Genomic DNA, 19,296 nt, shown 5'->3' with positions numbered 1-19,296 from the left:
AATGCTCAGCCACTAAGCCATCATGATCATACACTCTCCCAGTCCTCATCCTGTCAATGGCCTTCCTCACCATCTCAGCGGTGGTGAAAAAAGCACATGTGTGTGGGCATGGATCGGGGGGCTCGGGAAGGGGGCTCCTCAGGAACTGTGTACAGAGATGATGCATACTGGCCCCAGGCCTTTGTAGAAATGATGGCGAGGGGGGGGGGGGGGGAGAGTGCTTATGAAAGAGCCGCCATGCCTCACGTGAGTCCTGACTCAAGAATAGCTGGTATAGATCTTGCTCTAGGTGAGCCAAAAATGTCCTCTTCTTCCGCCGCACTAGGCGTCGGAAGTCAATCTGTGACTGTCTATGAGTGATGTCCCCCCAAAAGCACCTCCCTCTGAAGTCTAGCTCTAGTGTCCTGACATTCCTCATCATACCAACTGTTCTGGGGCATGCTCCCCGAATGGTGTCTCTGCTCAGGTTGGGTATGTGGGTATGCCTCTGCTGCTGCATCATGTAGTGTCTGTGTCAGTATAGTAGTAAGCTCCTCCAGAGGTCGCCCTGGCGCCTCTGTGCACAGGCGTCTGTAGATCCCATCTATGTATACAGAGTCCGTCTCCCGTGTGAAGGTGTAGCGACTAGGGACTGCTGCCCGTAGCCTGTGTGCTACACTAAACTGAAAAGAGATGGTCAACGACACGAGCATGGTCCACTGCCACACCAATAGGTCTGGGTCCAACCGTGAGATCCTGGATACTAGAGATGAGGCTCGGCTGTGCCATGACATAATCCACGGTGCTGGCTCCATGTATGTGTGGAAAGCATGTAAAACCCCACCAAGCGGGAAATCTGCGTAGGCCATTCAAGATGGCCAATCCATGTGCAGTCCCCATGTCTATCAAGTGTCCTCCATACCTTGGATACTAGAGATGATGCTCGGCTGTGCCATGACATAATCCACGGTGCTGGCTCCATGTATGTGTGGAAAGCATGTAAAACCCCCCGCAACGGGAAATCTATGTAGGCCATTCAAGATGGCCAATACATGTGCAGTCCCCATGTCTATCAAGTGTCCTCCATACTCAGTGTGTTCTCCATCCTGTGATAGTCTGGATAGGCCCGTCTCTGCAACATCCAACTCTCTCAGCATCTCCTCTGAAGTATCATAAAATACTGTCTGATGATGGGCAGTCCTAGCATTGAAATCCCCTAGAATGATGGTGTCACCATCTCTAGAGAACTCCCATATGTCATCATCCAAAATAGAGAAGGGGGACTGTCCTCTGGGTGGTGCATAAACTGACGTACTCGGGGGAAAGTAGCAAATAGCAATGTAGAGATATCTGCTTGTCTCTGCTCTCAATCTCACCCACATGTACCTAGCTTGCTCATCCCTGCGGGCTATATGTATCAATGGCTGCAACTCCTCCCTGAATAACACTGCCACTCCTCCTGATCCCCGCCCTCTGTGCTCTGATTGTGTCTCCTGTCTACAGGCTGTCTCTCATCTATATCCACTAATGTGAGGCATAGATTGCCCCGGGGCCTGATGTGTCTCAGAGTAGAAAACGATGTCTCTTCCCGTAAAACTATCCTCAAAAGCACCCACACCAAGGCGCATAGATCCATTACAATTCCAAGTGGCAACTTTGACTGTGGTCCCATAGGTCTCGCACCGTCATGTGGAGCGCCGCTCTACAATCACCACCTGGCCATCTCTGTAGAAGGCCGTCTTTCCCTTCTCCCTTGCCGCTTGAATCTCTGGCATTACCTCTCTCATATGCGTAAGCTGTGTGAGAGTGAGGTCATCTCCAAGGAATATGCCCGTTTTCTTTAGTGTAGGCCGCTCTTCAACAAGTCCTTTGCCTCCATGGATGGGAAACGGATGATTAAAGCTGTCCCTTTTGAAGTCTCCCCATTGCCTTGTGTCTTCTTCCCTACCCTCCATGCCTTTGTATGAGTAGCCTCACTACCCATTATGCGGAGAAGTTCTTCGACTTCCCCTTCCACATCATCTCGGTCTTGTAGACCGGTTACTCTTACATGCAAGGCTCTAGTTTTCCTTCGCTGCTCTTCTTTTAGAATCATGTTGATGATTGTAGGAGTGGGAACGGATGTGGTTTCTTTCCCTTTCCCTTTCTTAGCGACTTCTATCCATTTCTCGGCCTCATCCGCCTTCTGCGTCTTCGTGATCACATCCATCTACAAAGCGGTCTTTACCACCTTCTGCTTCTCCTCCTCTGTGATCATCCGTACCTGCTCCTTGATGACCTTGATCTCCTTTATCACCGAGGGCTGGAATTCCCCTTCTTCCAGTCCACTGCTTACTCTATCTGCAAGCTCTCGCTTGAGGGCTGTGACCTCTTCTCTAAGTGCTTGTGAATCCGCCTTAAGTGCTTGTAGCTCTACGTGCAAGTCCTCTTTCTCCTCCTTTCATTGTGCGCCTTCGTTGAGGAACATTTGAAGAAGGTTGGCCTTCTCTTTCCACCATCCCTCCGTCTGTGCTTTCCATTCTTTCATCTCCCTTTCCATTTGTGTTATCCGCTTGTTTGTAAGCACAAAGGTTGCTTCGTATGGGGCTTACATACTGGCGAAACGATCATGGCCTCCACTGGCGAAGCGCTCATGGCCTCCATTGGCGATGCGGGTACAGCTCGACGCTCTGTCTCGGCTGAGTCCAGGCGGAGAAGTAATAACCACAACCCGAATGCGGGTATATGCACTACCACAGCCCACTGCGGGACACCCAGTCTGCTATGCCAAATATCCAGAGGCTCAGCCCCATTTTGGTTTATTCAAGATACCTGCACCATGTGAATATATCGTTGTCCTCAATTATGCATACATATTATAGCTGAAAATCTGTCTGCTGAGAGAGAAGCAATTCTGGAAACTCTATGCCTGCTGAAAAACTGATAGGTTTGAAGATCTGTAACCTGATCCTGCTGTTTGGTTTTTGCTGACAATCTGTACGTTCCTGCTGCTGTTTTTTTTTTTTGGGGTTTTTTTGTGGGTGTGTTTCTGTTAATAAAGTGCAATGTGCAGAACTATGTAGTAATGATTCAATGCAGGTGTGTGTGTGATGACAGACTGTATGAATATTGTGCAATGAAAGTGTTTTGTGCTGCTGCTGCTGTGTGTAAAGACTATGGTTGGGTGTGATGGGGATGAAATGTGCAGGTGAAGGGAGCAATGGGCAGCAGCAAGAATGGTGAGAGAGAGAGTCGTGCTCTGTGGTTCCTGTTTGTACACTGTTGTAGAAAATGCACGAGACCTTGGCCGTTTGCTGCCCACTGCACGTCAAATGTTAACCTTAGGCTGACGTGGCTTTTTTAGCGCAAATAAACCTGCAGTACTCACGTGCGTAGCCCTCCACTTGCCTGCGGACGTGGTTTACTGACCTTCTGTGGAGAGCGTTGCTTGGATGACAGATGGTGAGCAGCAGCGGTAGAGCTATGAGAGAGAGAGAGAGAGAGAGAGAGAGAGAGAGAGAGAGAGGAGAGAATAGTGGATACGAAGCGGCAGAGTTTTGCTTTCAGATGCGCTACCCGCAAAGACCCTTTTTGGTATTCTTTTTTTATTGCTCAAAGAATCAGATCAAAAGCATTTTGCCCAAAAGCTTCTACTCCCAAAAGCATGCACCGATCTACTTGCCCGCCTACATGTGCCACATCAGTAGGTTCAATTTTCAGGTAGGGTGGCACATCAACAATTGCTCGCGTTTTGCACTGGTTTTTTTCCAACCAACCATGTCAGCCTTTTTCTTCGCTTGGCCTCGGCCATACTTCATAAGCTAGGTGCCACAGTGCCATGTTACAAACTTGTGACATACCCCCCTCTTGAAAGAATTGTATTCGCCCTTGATTATGCCCGCAAAACAAACAAAGGACAAAAACTAGCTCAATAGACACTGACTCTATGCTCCCATGCACCAAAATGCACACATCTAGCACTTGCACAAAGACTTCAATTACTGATCAATCACATTTCCGTCGAGGGTCCCAATCATGATCATTGTAACATACTTAGTAATCACTTCCAGACCTTGCTATTCTTTTCACGGATGCCTTGATCCATTAAATCTTGTCATTACCAGATTCATGTCTTTTCTCACATTTCAAGCAGACATGCCAATGACCATCTCAAACTAGACAGTACATTCACAGAGCATGCATTTCACAAATCTTAGTTCCCACTGAACACCGAGGTGCAAACATTCTATCCAGTCAATTCATCTATTCCAGAACTCTTGATGCGCCTAGAGCTCCGTGTAGCCATCGCATCCTTCCAGAACTCTTCATGCACTAACAACAATATCCAGTCATTCCATCCAAGAAAAATTGGTGCACTAGAATGACATTCTTGAGTCACTTAGTCATCACATCTAGATCTTACCGAACAAATGTCTAGATGCAATCTAGTCATTCATCAGACAAAATGTTGCACACATTTTATCTTTACAACACATGAAAGAGCACATGTAATCAAGCTTAATCTAGGAAATTTCCAATTCAATGTACATCTTTTCATAGTTAGACCATCAGTATCCCTAAAATCTCAAGGAGAGATTAGTGGATTTATTCGATCCAAGCAATCAATGACAAAGGACTAGAGTGGCTTCCCTCCTGAGTAGCGTGCACCGCACAAGATTCAATTCGTTTCGACGTGCACTTAAGGAATAGCCACTGCTAAAGTCCAAAAGTCTAAAGGTACAACTCAAAATTGAGGAGAATCTACGAAGCCCTCCTTCCCCATCCACTTTGCATTGTGAGCCGGAAAATCCAACCGTGGACCAAATTATCAATGGATCTAGCTTCCCCCCCCTTTTTTTTTCTTGTGCCTTGGGACTTATTTGTTACAAACTTGGACACCCCAAGTGTAGATTTTATCGCGATACGAGAGAGAATCACTTAAAATACTTCACAAGTTTAAAATCACAGTTCAATTTGGTCGACACGGCCCGGTGTAGTTTCGTGCCCAGAGAGATTGGCCCCAAAGACTGGCGCCCGTTTCGGTATTTCTTTTATATTGATCGCTGAGCAAAGTACAACTCCCGCAGCGTCCTGCGTCTAGATGCCTTGAAGAGTGAGGCCCTTAGGGCTCTTTTATTCTTACAAGGGATGCCAAAAGCAGAGCCCCAAAATCAATTAAACTCAAAAGCAAAAGTTCCAAAAGCTTTAGGCTCAAAAGCATTCACAAAAGCATGTGGCCTAAAAACTGCCCCGAAAAGCAACTAGCGCAAAATAGGAATTCCGTACAGTTGTCAGTGCAAAAAGCGGGCTTGTCCGTACAATTTGCCACGTCAACATGTCAACGGAAATTCCGGGGATCCGTACTGTTGCCACGTCAGCCTCCGTACAGTTAGCACACGTGTGTGTCTGGGTGGAATTGCCATGTCATCAATTTGTGACATACCTTCCTCTTGAAAGAATTGTAATTGCCCTCGATTACGCTTGCAACACAGACAGAAGCCATAAACTGTCTTAGTAGACACTGACTGTTAGTACCTACGCACTAGACACAACACATCTAGCACATGTACAAAGACGACAATCACATCACTGCACATGAGATCACATCACATGACAATCAATCACATAAATATTTATTCCAAATCTCAGACAATGATTGCCAGCAATGTATTTAGTAACCACATCTAGATCCATTCTCGACCTCATTGATGTCGGGTTAACTAATCCCATATTGCGATCATGTCTATATAAATTTCTCGGCTCAAGCACTATCATGTGCAAGTAGCGCTTAAGCACTGTCGTGTGCGAGAATCGTTCGCCTCAAGCACTGTCGTGTGCAAGAATCATTTCTGGGGTCCCCAATTTATCACTAAGTTCATTCATTCCTTTGAATCAGTCATGATTCATGGTTCGTTATCAGGTTCATTCAGGAGCTGTCACTGCTCCATCTCATTCTTAATTTTGCTCTTTTTCCAGAGTTAACATATTCTTTCATAAAACATTAGTTTTATTCAAAATTTAAAATCATTTTCCAAAAAGTCTTGTTTCATAAATTCATAAATCAAATAATGCTAATTTAAAAATCTGTTCTGGAACGAGAATCGCCTCGTCCTGCTGTTCTTTCAATCTGTCAATCATCTTGATTCTTATGCCCTTTTGGGGCACCCTGTAGTGATATGTCCTTGTTCTCCACATTCAAAACACTTTCCTGCTTTGAAATATTCATCTCTTTGGTCTTCTGTGAGAGAAAGTCGTCGATCTCTTCGTCTATTGTTTCTGTTATGACTTGTTGAAGGTTCATTGATGGGCAAGTCAATTTACCTGAATGTATAGCAATCCCCGTTTTGCGTGTCCCATCAACTGTTGTATAGACTTGGACTTCCTTTCGAGACAATAGTCTTGAATTTCTTTGGGAAGCCCACAACAAAATCGTTCAATTTGCTCCTTAAAACTGACCTTCTTAAAGGATGAAACGGGTAGAAAATTTTCCAGAATCTTTCACAGTAAGAATCCAAAGATTTTGTCTTGACCATCCGAACATGGTTCCTGTCAGTAATCATGTCTCGTTGTATTCTTGTGTAAGCCATGAAGAAATAAAGAGTTTCTTAAATTTCAACCACTTTGTCGACGCTTGTTTCCTTAACAACAGAGTGACCACCATGTCCGTGCATTGCCTTTCTGAAAGGATGCTGCCCGTTTGATCTTGGAGTGCTCTGTATAGCGGCCTCTAGAAAATGCTATGTCAAACTGTTGGACAAAGGCTAAAGCCTTGGGAGCATCTCGAAACCCTGAAAAGTGCTCAAACTTTGCTGCCTGTTCTCCCTCTTTGAGTTCTTTGGGCTTTTTGCCCTTGTCGTCGAGAAAATCATATTGATTGGCTCTGTAGAAATGCTTTCTTTTTGCATAAAACATGTGATCTTGCCCTTCCTGTCCTCATCACTTGAGTCAAAAGAAGATGAGGTGTCTGAGTTGTCAGAAGATGAGGACGAATTGGGCAATCCTTCGAAGCGTACACGCTTCTACTGCTTTCTGGCGTTTTCGAAAGTGGATTTTTTAACCCAAGTAACCGGGGAAATTAGTTCCGTTGTTACGTTGCTTCAGTTGCTTTTCCGACGGCTTCTTCGTGTTTAGTAGCTGATTGATTTGGGCCTGAACCGAATCATGGAGTTCTTCTTCAGTAAACATTCTCGGAGTAGGAGGCTTCTTGATCGCCGGTTTGATTGGTGGCTCGATGGTTTTCTACCACTGAGTATGCACTTCTGCGATGGATTGCTGAGACAAAAATTTTGCAAATTTTTGGTCCTTTGCAAATTTGATCATTTGCTTCGTTGCCTCGTCAACCAGTTGTCGACGTTCCATCTCTTCAATCTCGAATTGAGTAGGCCGAGGTGGGCAGTACTCTTCCTCTATTTGCTCATGAGAATTTTCTTCGTTATCTCCTCCCCCATTAGTAGATGCAAAAGAAGTCGACTGTTTCTTGTTGGAATCCATAAGTAATGTGGGATTCTTTATGGCTTTATGCCCTGTAAGACAGAGCGACGAAGATGGGAGCGCGCTCGATGCGCGATGTATGGAGGGTGGGAGTGGCTAATAGGTCCGGGGTCCAAGAATGCCTTGTCTGCAATTTGATAGGACCGGTATGCTCTGATACCACCGTAACAAACTTGGACACCCCAAGTGTAAATTCTGTCGCGACACAAGAGAGAACCACTTAAAATACTTCACAACTCTAAAATCACAGTTCAATTTGGTTGACACGGCCCGCCGATAGTTTTGTGCCCAAAGAGATTGGCCCCAAAGACTGGCGCACCTTTCGGTATTTCTTTTATATTGATCTTTGAGCAAAGTACAACTCTTGCAGGGTATTGCGCTCTCAAACTCTGCGTCCAGATGCCTTGAAGAGTGAGGCCCTTAGGGCTCTTTTATTCTTACAAGGGATGCCAAAAGCAGAGCCCCAAAATTAGTTAAACTCAAAAGCAAAAGTTCCAAAAGCTTTAGGCTCAAAAGCATTCAACTCCTAAAAGCATGTGGCCTAAAAACTGCCCCAAAAAGCAACCAGCACAAAATACGGAATTCCGTACAGTTGTCAGCGCAAAAAGCGGGCTTGTCCGTACAGTCTGCCACGTGAGCATGTCAACGGAAATTCTGGGAATTCGTACTGTTGCCATGCCAGCGTCGTACAATTAGCACACTTGTGTGTGTCCGAGTAGAACTGCCACGTCATCAGTTTGTGACATACCCCCCTCTTGGAAGAATTGTAATCGCCCTCGATTACGCCTGCAAAATAGATAGAAGCCATAAACTGTCTTAGTAGACACTGACTGTTAGTACCTACGCACTAGACACAACGTTGGTCTGACGGCACCTCAATCTGAATCTTTGGAACTCTCTGATGAACTATCAATTGGTTCCGTGGGTTCATTCTTTGGACACTTCTCAAAGATATACCCATGTTCACCACAACCATAACACTTTCCCTCTTTGAAGTTCTCAGCAGGCTACTCTTCTGATAATTTGGGCCCCGTGGATTTCTTCTTCTCATTCTTGCCCTTCTTCTTTTCCTTGGAAAACTCCTTTCCCGTTGACTTGGATACTAGCTTGTCCGTTGGATATGCCAAAAGCCGGAATACATACCAAAGTCTTCTGTCACGAGGCTGTGACAACCACAACTGTAGTTGTTGGTTTCTTTTCCTTGATTTTTATTAATTTTTGGGACCCTCTTTTTGAAGTCAGAAATGGTTGGACATTGTATGGCCAGTGTGAAACGGCCGATGGCCCGCATTAATGAAGGCTATGTTACAGACTTTGTCACAAGACAGGCACCACGTGTCAATAGAAAAGAACAGAATTGAGAGAGAGAGACAACACGCGACACGGACTGGCCGAATTCCACCTCAGAGAGTATTGGCCCCAAACCTTGGCGTCCCTTTCGGTATTTCTTTATATTGCATCAACTGAGTACAAGCCGGTACTCTAGACTCTACACCTTCTCCAAGAAGCATGCCAGAGAATGAGCCCATGGCCTCATATTTAAAGGTCATAGGCCCCAAAAGCAATTTTACATGAAAAGCCTTCAAACTCAAAAGGATTTGGTCCAAAAGCAATGCCCAAAAGCTGTCAGCGTAAATCATGGAAATCCGTACAATTGCCATGTCAGCAGTCAACGTAAAATGCGGAAATCTGTATAGTCTGCCGTGTCATCATGTCAATGCAAAATCAGGGTTTTCCGTACAGCTACCACGTCATCAGATTCTACGCTGTGTGTGTGAGGTCCAACTTAATTTTAATTCCTTTATGTCACTTGGGCCCCATTGAACGGGGTCCCATAAGTTGGTAGGACTTCTTCTTCTGCTGTTGCTTGTTCTTCTTAGGATTTAGGCCCCTCGGCCGTGCTCTGCAAGTTGGCTCCATTCTTCAGGGCTTGACACGTCAACAGTTTGTGACATCCCCCCTTCTTGAAAGAAAGTAATCGTCCGCGATTACAGCATATTAATACGCCTCTTCCCGACCCCCCCAAGCCATGCCCACACACGAGCTTTTTTCATTGCTGCGATGGTGAAGAAGGCCATTTATAGGACGAGGACTAGGAGATCATACAATCATGATGGCGTAGTGGCTGAGCATTTATACATGCCAGCGATCTGCTCGTAGAGCTTCTAGCAGTGATGTTCAAATGTGCCATGTGTGAGGGCGTGCCTGATACTTGGATTTTATCTACTATTGTACATATCTTCAAGTGAGGAGACCCTGTGGAGCTTGGGAATTATTGCACTTATCATGATTGGACACCAGATCAGTCTCCTTTATACATCGCTTATGGGACCTTCCCAGAGATAGATATGCCCGTTCAGACTTCTTAATACTCCTCCCGCATAACCATCCAAGTCCGGGCCGGGAGTAACAACAACAATTATTTTACAAGCATACAACCAAACGCTCCCCAGACATCTTGTTTGCGTCGTTTGGAGGTTTTCTAGCATACAACGAAACGCTCCCCAAACATCGAGTCTACGTCGTTTCGAGGTTCAAACAATACCAAAACAGCATTTCTCACTACTCCATCTGGGAGTAAAATCACCAATCAATGAAACCACTATCAAAACTAGAGGCAAACATTTCAAATCGACAGTGGCACCAAGACAGGTTTAAAACCGATACCATCCATTTCAAAAAAATTTCAAACAGGATCACCAAACCAATTCTCAAACAAGATTTCAAACTTAAAAAGCAATCTGGACATCAATCGAGCTCGTAAAGTCCACTGACTTTCCATCCTGAAACTTGCACCAAAAATTAGGGCTAGGTTCCTTCCATAAGCTGACCGTACCATGGTCCATAAGCTCTTGGAGAGATAGTGTTCCTGTGGTGGCGGTGATGGTAGTCCCAAGACATAGCAGTCACATCGGACCTCCAAGGTCATCAACTCGTGAAGAGACATCTATTGAGAGATGTCGAGAAATTTCAAGTTATAATCAACTAGGGTTTCCACGGCAAGCATTCAAGATACCCCCCCTCTGCCAGAAGTTGCACCGAAGGAAGATGTCAGAAACCATATAAATTCGGGCAAAATTTTTCTTAAAAGCTTGCCAAGTCCCTGGAGTGTGCGGCTTGGTAGCTATAGACATCGCCATCTGCATGGCACTGTTTTTGAGAAAAACAGTGACTCGTAACAAATCTTGGATCCTTCTCTTGAAAGTGATCTTTTTGGCTTATGCCCTGTAAGACAGGAGCAGTGAAGACGGGAGCGCGCCCGATGTGCAATGAAGTAAAAGTGGGAGTCGCTAATAAGTCCAGGGTTGGGAACCGAATATACTCCAAATAAGATTCCAATAGACTGTGAAAGTGCCGTCTTCCTCTGTCTCCTCTTTGGTAGGACCAGTACGCTTTGAGAAAAGCACACGCGTGATGCTCTGATACCACGTCACAAGACGGGCACCACGTGCCAATAGAAAAGAACAGACTCAACAGACTGTGAGCACTTCAATAACAACTGAATTGAGAGAGAGAGACAACACACGTGACACGAAGTGGCGGAATTCCACCCCAAAGAGTATTGGCCCCAAACCTTGGCGCCCCTTTCAGTATTTCTTTATATTGCATCAACTCAGAACAAGCCGGTACTCCAGACTCTGCACCTTCTCCAGGAAGTATGCCAGAGAATGAGTCCATGGCCTCATATTTAAAGGCCATAGGCCCCAAAAGCAATTTTACATGAAAAGCCTTCAAACTCAAAAGCATCTGGTCCAAAAGCAATGCCCAAAGCCAACGTAAATCACGGAAATCCGTACAACTGCCAGGTCAGCCGTCAGAAAATGGAAATCCCTACAGTCTGCCACATCATCATGTCAACGCAAAATCAGGGTTTTCCGTATAGCTACCACGTCATTAGATTCTACGCTGTGTGTGTGAGGGTCCAACGTTATTTTAATTCCTTTATGTCTCCTGGGCCCCATTGGACGGGGTCCCATAAGTTGGTAGGACTTCTTCTTCTGCTGTTGCTTGTTCTTCTTAGGGTTTAGGCCCCTCGGCCTTGATCTGCAAGTTGGCTCCATTCTTCAGGGCTTGACACATCAGCAGTTTGTGACAGACTTTAAAAAAGATCCTTCTATTAGTTAATGAAACTGCCCCTAGGGCTACAACCACCTCTACAAGAGAGGGCTACAACAATCATGATGGGGAGACTCTCCCAATGAAAAAAAACAGCATATGTACAATGAGGCTAAATCAAGATGGGAGGAGGGAAAAGCCACATAGGTGGACGGTAGTGCCATCTGAGGACCCTGGACCATGGTGAAAAAAGGTCCAGGATGCCAGAGTCGAAGGAAAGCCTCTCTGCGCTCCCGCATGCGGTCGGAGCTGCCCTGGAGTCTCTCGAATTGTCCTCTGAGAGTATGGATCAGCTCAAGCCAAAGATCCCGAACAGTCTCTGCAGGTGGTTCAGGGCGAGCCTCGAAGATGCGGAAGCAGCGGGCCCGCCAGATGAACCAGAGTATCAGGCCGCTGATGAGCTCCCAACACTCCTCTCTCTCTGCACCACTCTTGTGAAGGAACCTCTGTAGCAGGCTGGAGTGTAGGACGACCACCCTGCATCACTATCATCCTGCTGGTGGAGGATAGCTCAAACTTAAGTGCCGGGCCCGTGAGAGTGGACCAAGCAGCTGCCCCCCAAGTGTACTGCCGAGTTGTAGAAAGAGTCGGCATCAGCCGAAGAACATGAAGCCACATCAGCTGTGCGAAAGGACAGTCTCGTAGACAGTGACACTGACTCTCCACAAGATGGTTACAAGTTGCACATGCGGCTGAGAGACCACTATGTACAAGCCAGCTCCCAACTGCTGTAGCTCGGTGTGCAACCAGCCACTAGAACAAAGTGACTCGCCTCGGCTATCTGGAGTCCCACAACCTCTCCCAAAAAACTGTCAAGAACTCAGCTGTGAGACCCTCCTGCTGCCAATGAGGTGCTGCAGCAGGACGAGCCTCTCTCTGTGCTACCAGTATGTGACGTCCCAATCGAATAGTGTACTGAAAGAAAGGGACACCTGGATAATCTGCTTAGGAGAAAGGTTCCCTCCAAAGCCACTCTCCAGGATCCCACTGTACTCGTGCCAGTGGATAGCTCTCCCAAGCCCACAGTCTCCAGTGGCCAGTCTGAAGCGCTATTGGGTTTGGATCTATGACACAAGTCCTCCCACAGATGCCCACCACACGGATCCTCTGAAAACAGCACTCTGCCACTTGTGGGGCCTCTACTGCAACTCCGTGTAAGCTCCCTCACCTTGTAGCTTGAAAAACAGGGAGGGTATATAGTCTCGGAGCAAGCCTGAATTGAGATGAGAACCTCCAGTCGTGTGAAGGCCCTCATCCATCTGGGCGCTCCTGACTCGAGAGGTGTGAGCCACTCAGCTGGTAATGCCTCAGAGATGTCGTGACACATGCTCTTCACCCCTCTCATGCCTTGTAGCTGAATGCCCTGAAGCTCCTTTGACAAGCGTCAAAACTGTAGCCAGTCACCTGAAGTGCGTGCTGGACCCTCTGCCATGGGACCCCAGGAAACATGAGGCCGAGTACCAACCAAGTGGCCTCTCTGAGTGCTAACCATGGGGTTCCAAACAAGGGGCCGTCTCAAGCGCTCCTCCGTACAAGTAGGCTAACGCTGCTCTAGGCCTCTCCGGAGTTGCTCCCAAGATCGGAGCAGATTCACAGCGAAGCGGTCTTCCAGTCTCCTACTCAAGCCAATTTTGCGCATCTTTGTGAAAATCCATCTAGTCGAGGGTCGCAAGGGGCCTCTAGCGAGCTTGAGGCACCCTAGTACTAAGCCGCTGAAGCAAGAACTCCTTCCAGGGCTCGTCTCCTGGAAGAAGTCCTCTGACTATAAACTTCCCAAGAAGGGCGTTGCTCTGTTGTGTTGGGTCTATGATCCCCAATCCTCCCTGAGAACAAGGAAGAATGATGACTTGCCATGCCACTATGGCCCGGGGTATCTGAGTCACGCCTTGACCAAAGGAAGTTCTTGATCAGCCTCTCTACCTGGCTGATACACGAACTCGAAAAGATCCAACAAGAAGTGATGCACCACATAGTAGCCAACAACACGTGGTTGGCCATTACAACTCTGCCTGCCAGAGAAAGTTGTGTGGAGCTCCAATGTAACAACGTCCTCCTGATAGACAGGAGGAGGGGAGCAATCTGCTGCTCGGGAGACAAGTCCAAACCAACCTGACAACCCAAGTACCGAACTGCAGTCCCTTGGGGAATCCACCTAAAACCCTCACCTGGCATCCAATCGGGCGCAGGAGCACTACCAACCGAGAAAGCCACTGTCTTTATCCAGTTGATCAGTGCGCCTGATGCACAACAAAAGGTCTCGAGAGCCTGCTCACACTTGTGAAGGTTGGCCTCTTGGCCATCCAAGTACAAGGTTGAGTAGTCTGCAAACTCAGCGTCCAATAGCTCATCTTCCCAACTAGGGAGCACTAAGCCACGTAAAGCAACCTATTGTGAAATCAAAAACCTGCTCATCGCCTTAGCATAGAACAGAAAGAAGAAGGGGGCAAGAAGGCAGCCCTGTCTGACGGAACGTGTGAGCATGAAACAATCACCTCTACCTCCTCACAAAAGTACCTGACTATGTGCCCGTGTGTACAAAGCTGACACCCCTCTGATCCAAGCATCTGAGAAGCCCATCCTGCACAGAGTGCCCTCCAAAAAGTCCCACTCAACTCTGTCGTAGGCCTTCTCAAAATCGAGAAGAAGAATCACCAGATCCTCACCACGGAGCCGTGCGAGGGCAAAAGCCTCCCAAAAAGTAAAGATGTTGTCAAGGATACTACGCTCCTTGACAGAACCTGTCTATGTCTCATGTATAATGCTCTCTAGAAGTGGCTGAATCCTCAAACTCAGAGCCGTGGTAATAATTTTGTAGGCTGAGTTGAGGATGGTGATGGGCGCCACTGTTGAATCTTATTCAAGGAGCCACCCTCCTTTGGAATGAGGTAGATCAGGCACTCACTCATGCTGTCAGGCATCTCTCCTGTGTGCAGGATGAACTGAAAAGTACTGCAGAGATCTGTGCCAAGTAAGTCCCAGTACTCCAAGAAAAAGCTGGGAGTGAAGCCATCCTCACCTGGACAGCTACCATGGGGGAGCGTTGTAAGAGCCGTGTGAAGCTCCTCTAGCTGAATAGGCAGTTCAAGCCTCTGGCGCATCTCCTCAGTCACAAGACAAGGCATCTTTGCCCACACCTGCTCTCTGTATGCATCCTGACGCTCTGACTGAGACTCTGCACAGAGAGTAGATCACGGTAGAAGTCAGTAGCAATTGCACGCATGTCCTGTGGCTCTAAAGTAACTGACCCGTTGGGCCTCCTCAACTGGCTGACCTTGGCATGCGTATGCCGGGGTCCCACTGCCTCAAAGAAAGCGCCTGTCACTCTGTCACCCACTTGGGTCCATTGAGATGCCTGTCGATGGAAAGCAAACTCATGGCGCCTCTCCTCTGTGCTGACGAGCTCCTGGCGAGCGTGTTGTATTTGCTCAACCTGTTGTAACTGCTCCTCCAACCAAGGACTGTCTGGATGCTGCTCCTACATCCTCTGCAAGGAAGCGACCCCCCGTCGGAGACGCTGCTCTTCCTCTCTCGCTGTAGCCAGGCGAGCCGAAGACTCCAAGAGAAAGAATTGACTGAGCTTAGCAAGTCCTGAGGCCACTCTGTCAGCAGGAGAATCCTGCATGTCGAAGCTCTCTCCCCAAAGAGCCTCCACTCGCTCTCTGAGCGCTGAGTCCAGCAAGACCCTCTTAGGGATACATAGCATCGTGCTTCCCCTCGAACCATGTAACCGGCTTGTTTAATCCAAAAAGGGCGGTAGACCTTAGACTTAAACCTTATTTGCTTTCTCCCATTTAATTTGTCGCCCACTTTACCTGTACTTTCAAGACACAACAAGAGGGGAAAGGGATACAGGTTGCTAGACTGCACCCGTATGAGAAGACCGACACCAGATTGGCCCCTAAATAGGCGCCCCTTTCGGTATTTCTTTATTCTTCAAAAGAGGGAATAAAAGCTGTGGTTCCCTAGAAGCTGCCTCGCACAGTCTTGGCTGAATTTCAACTGTTCTGGCCCCATTTCGGCAGCATAACTGTACTAGGACCCTTCACAGTCAGTATCCCCACGCATTGGATGACTTTCCTGCCGCATTCGGACACTTTACAAAACCTGGCGAGAATCTGCAGCACGCTGAATTCTCTGTTTTCTGCTCCGAAAATGCGCGAGATCATCTGTACAGCGGTCCCCTCGCGTCCCCGAATCTCCTGGGGGTATTAGGGTCCGTTTAGGGGCAAAACCCTAAACCTGCAAAAATACACAGCAGGCTGTAATTCACTGTTTCGGGCTCTGTTTTGCGTGCCGGTCGCATCCGTAGCAAGTCCTCGAGCTCCCGCACCTGTAGGGCTACTTGCCCTTTGAATCGGACGAGATTTCGCACGTGAAACCTCTCCGAATCACCTGTACCTACGGGGGATTAGCCGCTAGCTAATCCAGTACCTGTGCAAGAGACTCTTGCCTCGGCAATCGCGCATGAACTCACACAAGTGTACATTGGTCAATTGAATAGCCCACTAGAGGGGCATAACATATTGCCATAGGGGAGAGAGAGAGTAGTGCATAGCGTGCAGGGCATCACTCTTGGCACCGCATTGTACATAAGAGGGAAAGGAAGCACTCCATAGCTCTTAACCTGTGATGACAGAATGCAAGTGAAGGCCTCTCCCAGCTTAAAAATCAGCGCCCATTTTTCTGCATGAGGAAAGTCCATGAGAAAATGACACTTGGCGCATTTACAAGCATTTTCCCATTTCGGGTTCGCCGCTTAAAAATATCTTGACCGGTTGCCCAGTTGACTCGCGGCAGAGTTGTAAAATGTTCCCTAGTCATACCGAAGGTAATTACACGAACACATTTTCAAGTCCCAAAATAGCAGTTCCCTAAATTTTAGGAGATGCTGCCGTTGTATCTTTCTAGGTCATCTGACCCCCTTTGTACACTGCAGCTACACCAAGAACTGAAATGTAGCTTGTGCAGCAAGGGATTCCACTTTGGCTAGTCAATGACCCCATTTTGGCTAACCATAGTCCTTGTCCAACCTTAGTGCTCTCTTGCCCTCAGGCCTGGACTCCCTCTGAACAGTTCCACACTAGCTATGCAATGCAGGGCAGTTACATTTCCCGAGGGGTGTTTCTAAAAAGTGAAAATGAATAAATAATAAGAAAGAAATCAACAAAAAGGATAGATAGTAGTCACACGCTGGTGACATCCCCTCCTCTGCCTATCAGCCAACTGTAAGGATCACTGGTGCATGGTCCAAATAGGAAGTCCTTGCCGGAATGCCAACTGTCCCATCCAAGTCACAGAAGTCATCACTAGTGTAGAAGCGATCTATTCGAGATAGATTCACACCTCCCACTCTGCGGTCCTAACGAGAGAAGGCCAGGTTGTCTGGGGGCCTCACAAAGCTAGAATGGTGCCACACATCTGAAACTCGCAGTCATACAAAACCTCTCCCAAGCTGCCAGCTCAACTCCATGCGCAGTAGTATGGCTGCCACCAATCCTGTCAGAGGGTTCCTCCAATATGTTGAAGTCACCCCCTATGCACCATTGCTCTGCCTGCGGCAGAGACTCAACAATCTAAGACCAAAACTTTGCAGGTGCACTCGCCACATTGGGTGCATAGATGTTCAGGAAGCCCACGAGACAACCCTGAACCTGCATAGTGATCCACTAACCCCCGCCTGGCACAATAATCCCTCTGCCCACAATGGCCTGTTGCAAAGAATTCGCAATAGTCATACATACTCCGCCTTGGATGCCTCCAGGTCCAAATGCAGCTGACCAAAAAGTCTCATATCGTCCACGCAAAAGCTCACCACAACGTGTAATGCGGCTCTCACAGAGATGATGCTCCTGTAGCATAAGAAGGTCAATCTCTCCTCCCACAAGGCATCGCTGAAGCTCCTGACAAAGCCGGCCCCTCTGACACTGAAACTGGGGTCCACCTAATCCGTGTATGTTCCATGAGACGATCCTCACGGGGAGCGAGAGAGAATTGATGCTGCCGCAACAGCTAACCATGCTATCTTTGAGGCAGGCTTGGATGGGGAGTAATCCGCATCCGAGCGTCCTCGAGATAGGCGTGACTGCACAGAGTGTCTAGCCCAAGCCCAAGTAGACCGAGCCGTGCGTAAAGCAACCTCCTCTGTCCAAGAGTCCTCATGTATGTGTACATAGCATAGCGGGATCTGCGTGTCAGCCAAAAAGTGAACCACAATGTGTCTACATCCTGCTGCGTCTGGAGGTGTCACAACAAACTTGGCCAATGGCCAAAGAGTCTGAGCAAGTCTATAACCCCTAGGTCTCCCATGTGATGAGAGAACTCTAGGGCCTCTGTCTGTAGCCACTCCAACATTGAGTCTATAGTCCACTTGGGCTGGTCCCTGCCGCATAGGGGAAAAGAGAAGCCAATTGTTGAGTCCAAGGCCTCTATCCCCCTGGCTGCAAGGAAACACATGAACTCTTAAGCAGGCTGCCTCAAGGTCTGGTGAGGGGTCGCCGAGAAACCGTGTAAAGTCATAGGCAAAGAAATCCCAACAACGACGAATGTAGAAGCTTGTCAGACCATGAGGAACTGCTGCAAAAGAACTGTTGCAAAGGGAGATGTCTGTACCAGAAGAGGGGGTCGCAAGAAAGGCTGTCCCTCTCTCGCCAAGCGACTCGTGGCTAAGGCGTTGCCAAGATATCTCTTAGTAGCCGAGGAGGGTCCTACCCCCTGGGACGGTTGCGGGACTGAAGCGGGAGGAGGTGAGGGAGCAGGGGGGGAAGGGGAGAGGGGGATCGCAAAGGTGGGAGGGCGAGATGGAGAGGCAGAGGGAGGAGGGGGCGGGGCGGAAGAGGGGGGGGGGGGGGGATGTGGTCCTGTTGAAGAGGGTCGAAACGGTTCCCCATGGGATCGCACTACTGCTGGGCAGGAGCTTGAGGACCACTCTGAGTGTCAGGCTGGCGCGGTGGCCCTTGCCAACGTCGACCACGAACCTGCTGCCAGTCCTCCTCCGCTTGAGTAGGGTGCTCTACCTGCGTACTCTGTGACTTTGCCTGCTGCTGTTGGCCAGCCCTTGTGGGCTGGGGCTGGGCCTGTGGTGTAGATCGGGGTCTCCTCCGTGGACAGGCCTTCGCAAGATGGCCCATTTGTCGACAAATGAAACATTGATTCGGGAGGCCCGAATACTCCATGCTCTGTCGAAACCAACCCCCACTCACCAGAGGAAGTGGTATGACCTTCGGGAGAGTGTGGGTGTCCCTAACCAGAACTCATACTGAGGGAATGTTGGCCGCCTTGGTAGCTACTGAGGCTGCCGTGCGAGGTGTCTCCATGATAGTCCCAATCTCTGAGCCTATCCAAGACAAAAGTGGTAGGTACTCCCTCCTCAAACCAGGAAAGCAGATAGAGATGGGAAGGTCTGCCTTCTCTGCCAGAACATCCGAAGCTGGGTCAAAACCGTGTGTCCATTGTCGAAAGTGGGCTCGAACTGATTGGATGGTCAAGGGGCTCATCGCGACGACCTTGGACGCCATCTCGGAGGTCTCAAACTCTATCTGGTAGTAGCCGCGTCCGAGGAACTGAACGTCCAAGATCTTGCCCACCTCTGCAAGAAGGCGGGCTTGGAGAAGGTCACGCAACTCTCCTCTGTTGGGTATGGTGCCGAGAATCTTGCAGATGGCGGAAGTCGCCTGCAGGCGTTCCACCTCTGCGGCTGGGCTCGCTTGCTCGGTCGGTGAGAGAGCAAGTCGA

At 48.3% G+C, this 19,296-nt stretch overlaps 1 protein-coding gene across 2 annotated transcripts in view; it reads left to right on the top strand.

Moving 5' to 3' along the window:
• Window positions 1-19,296, top strand: part of ARP2 (actin related protein 2) — a 184,693-nt gene that overhangs the window by 95,346 nt on the left and 70,051 nt on the right. The window lies entirely within an intron of this gene.

Source organism: Adiantum capillus-veneris, chromosome 17 (assembly GCF_014529385.1).
Source record: "Adiantum capillus-veneris isolate H3 chromosome 17, ASM1452938v2, whole genome shotgun sequence".
Lineage (NCBI taxonomy): Eukaryota > Viridiplantae > Streptophyta > Polypodiopsida > Polypodiales > Pteridaceae > Adiantum > Adiantum capillus-veneris.
This window is presented reverse-complemented; position numbering and strand designations above follow the sequence as displayed.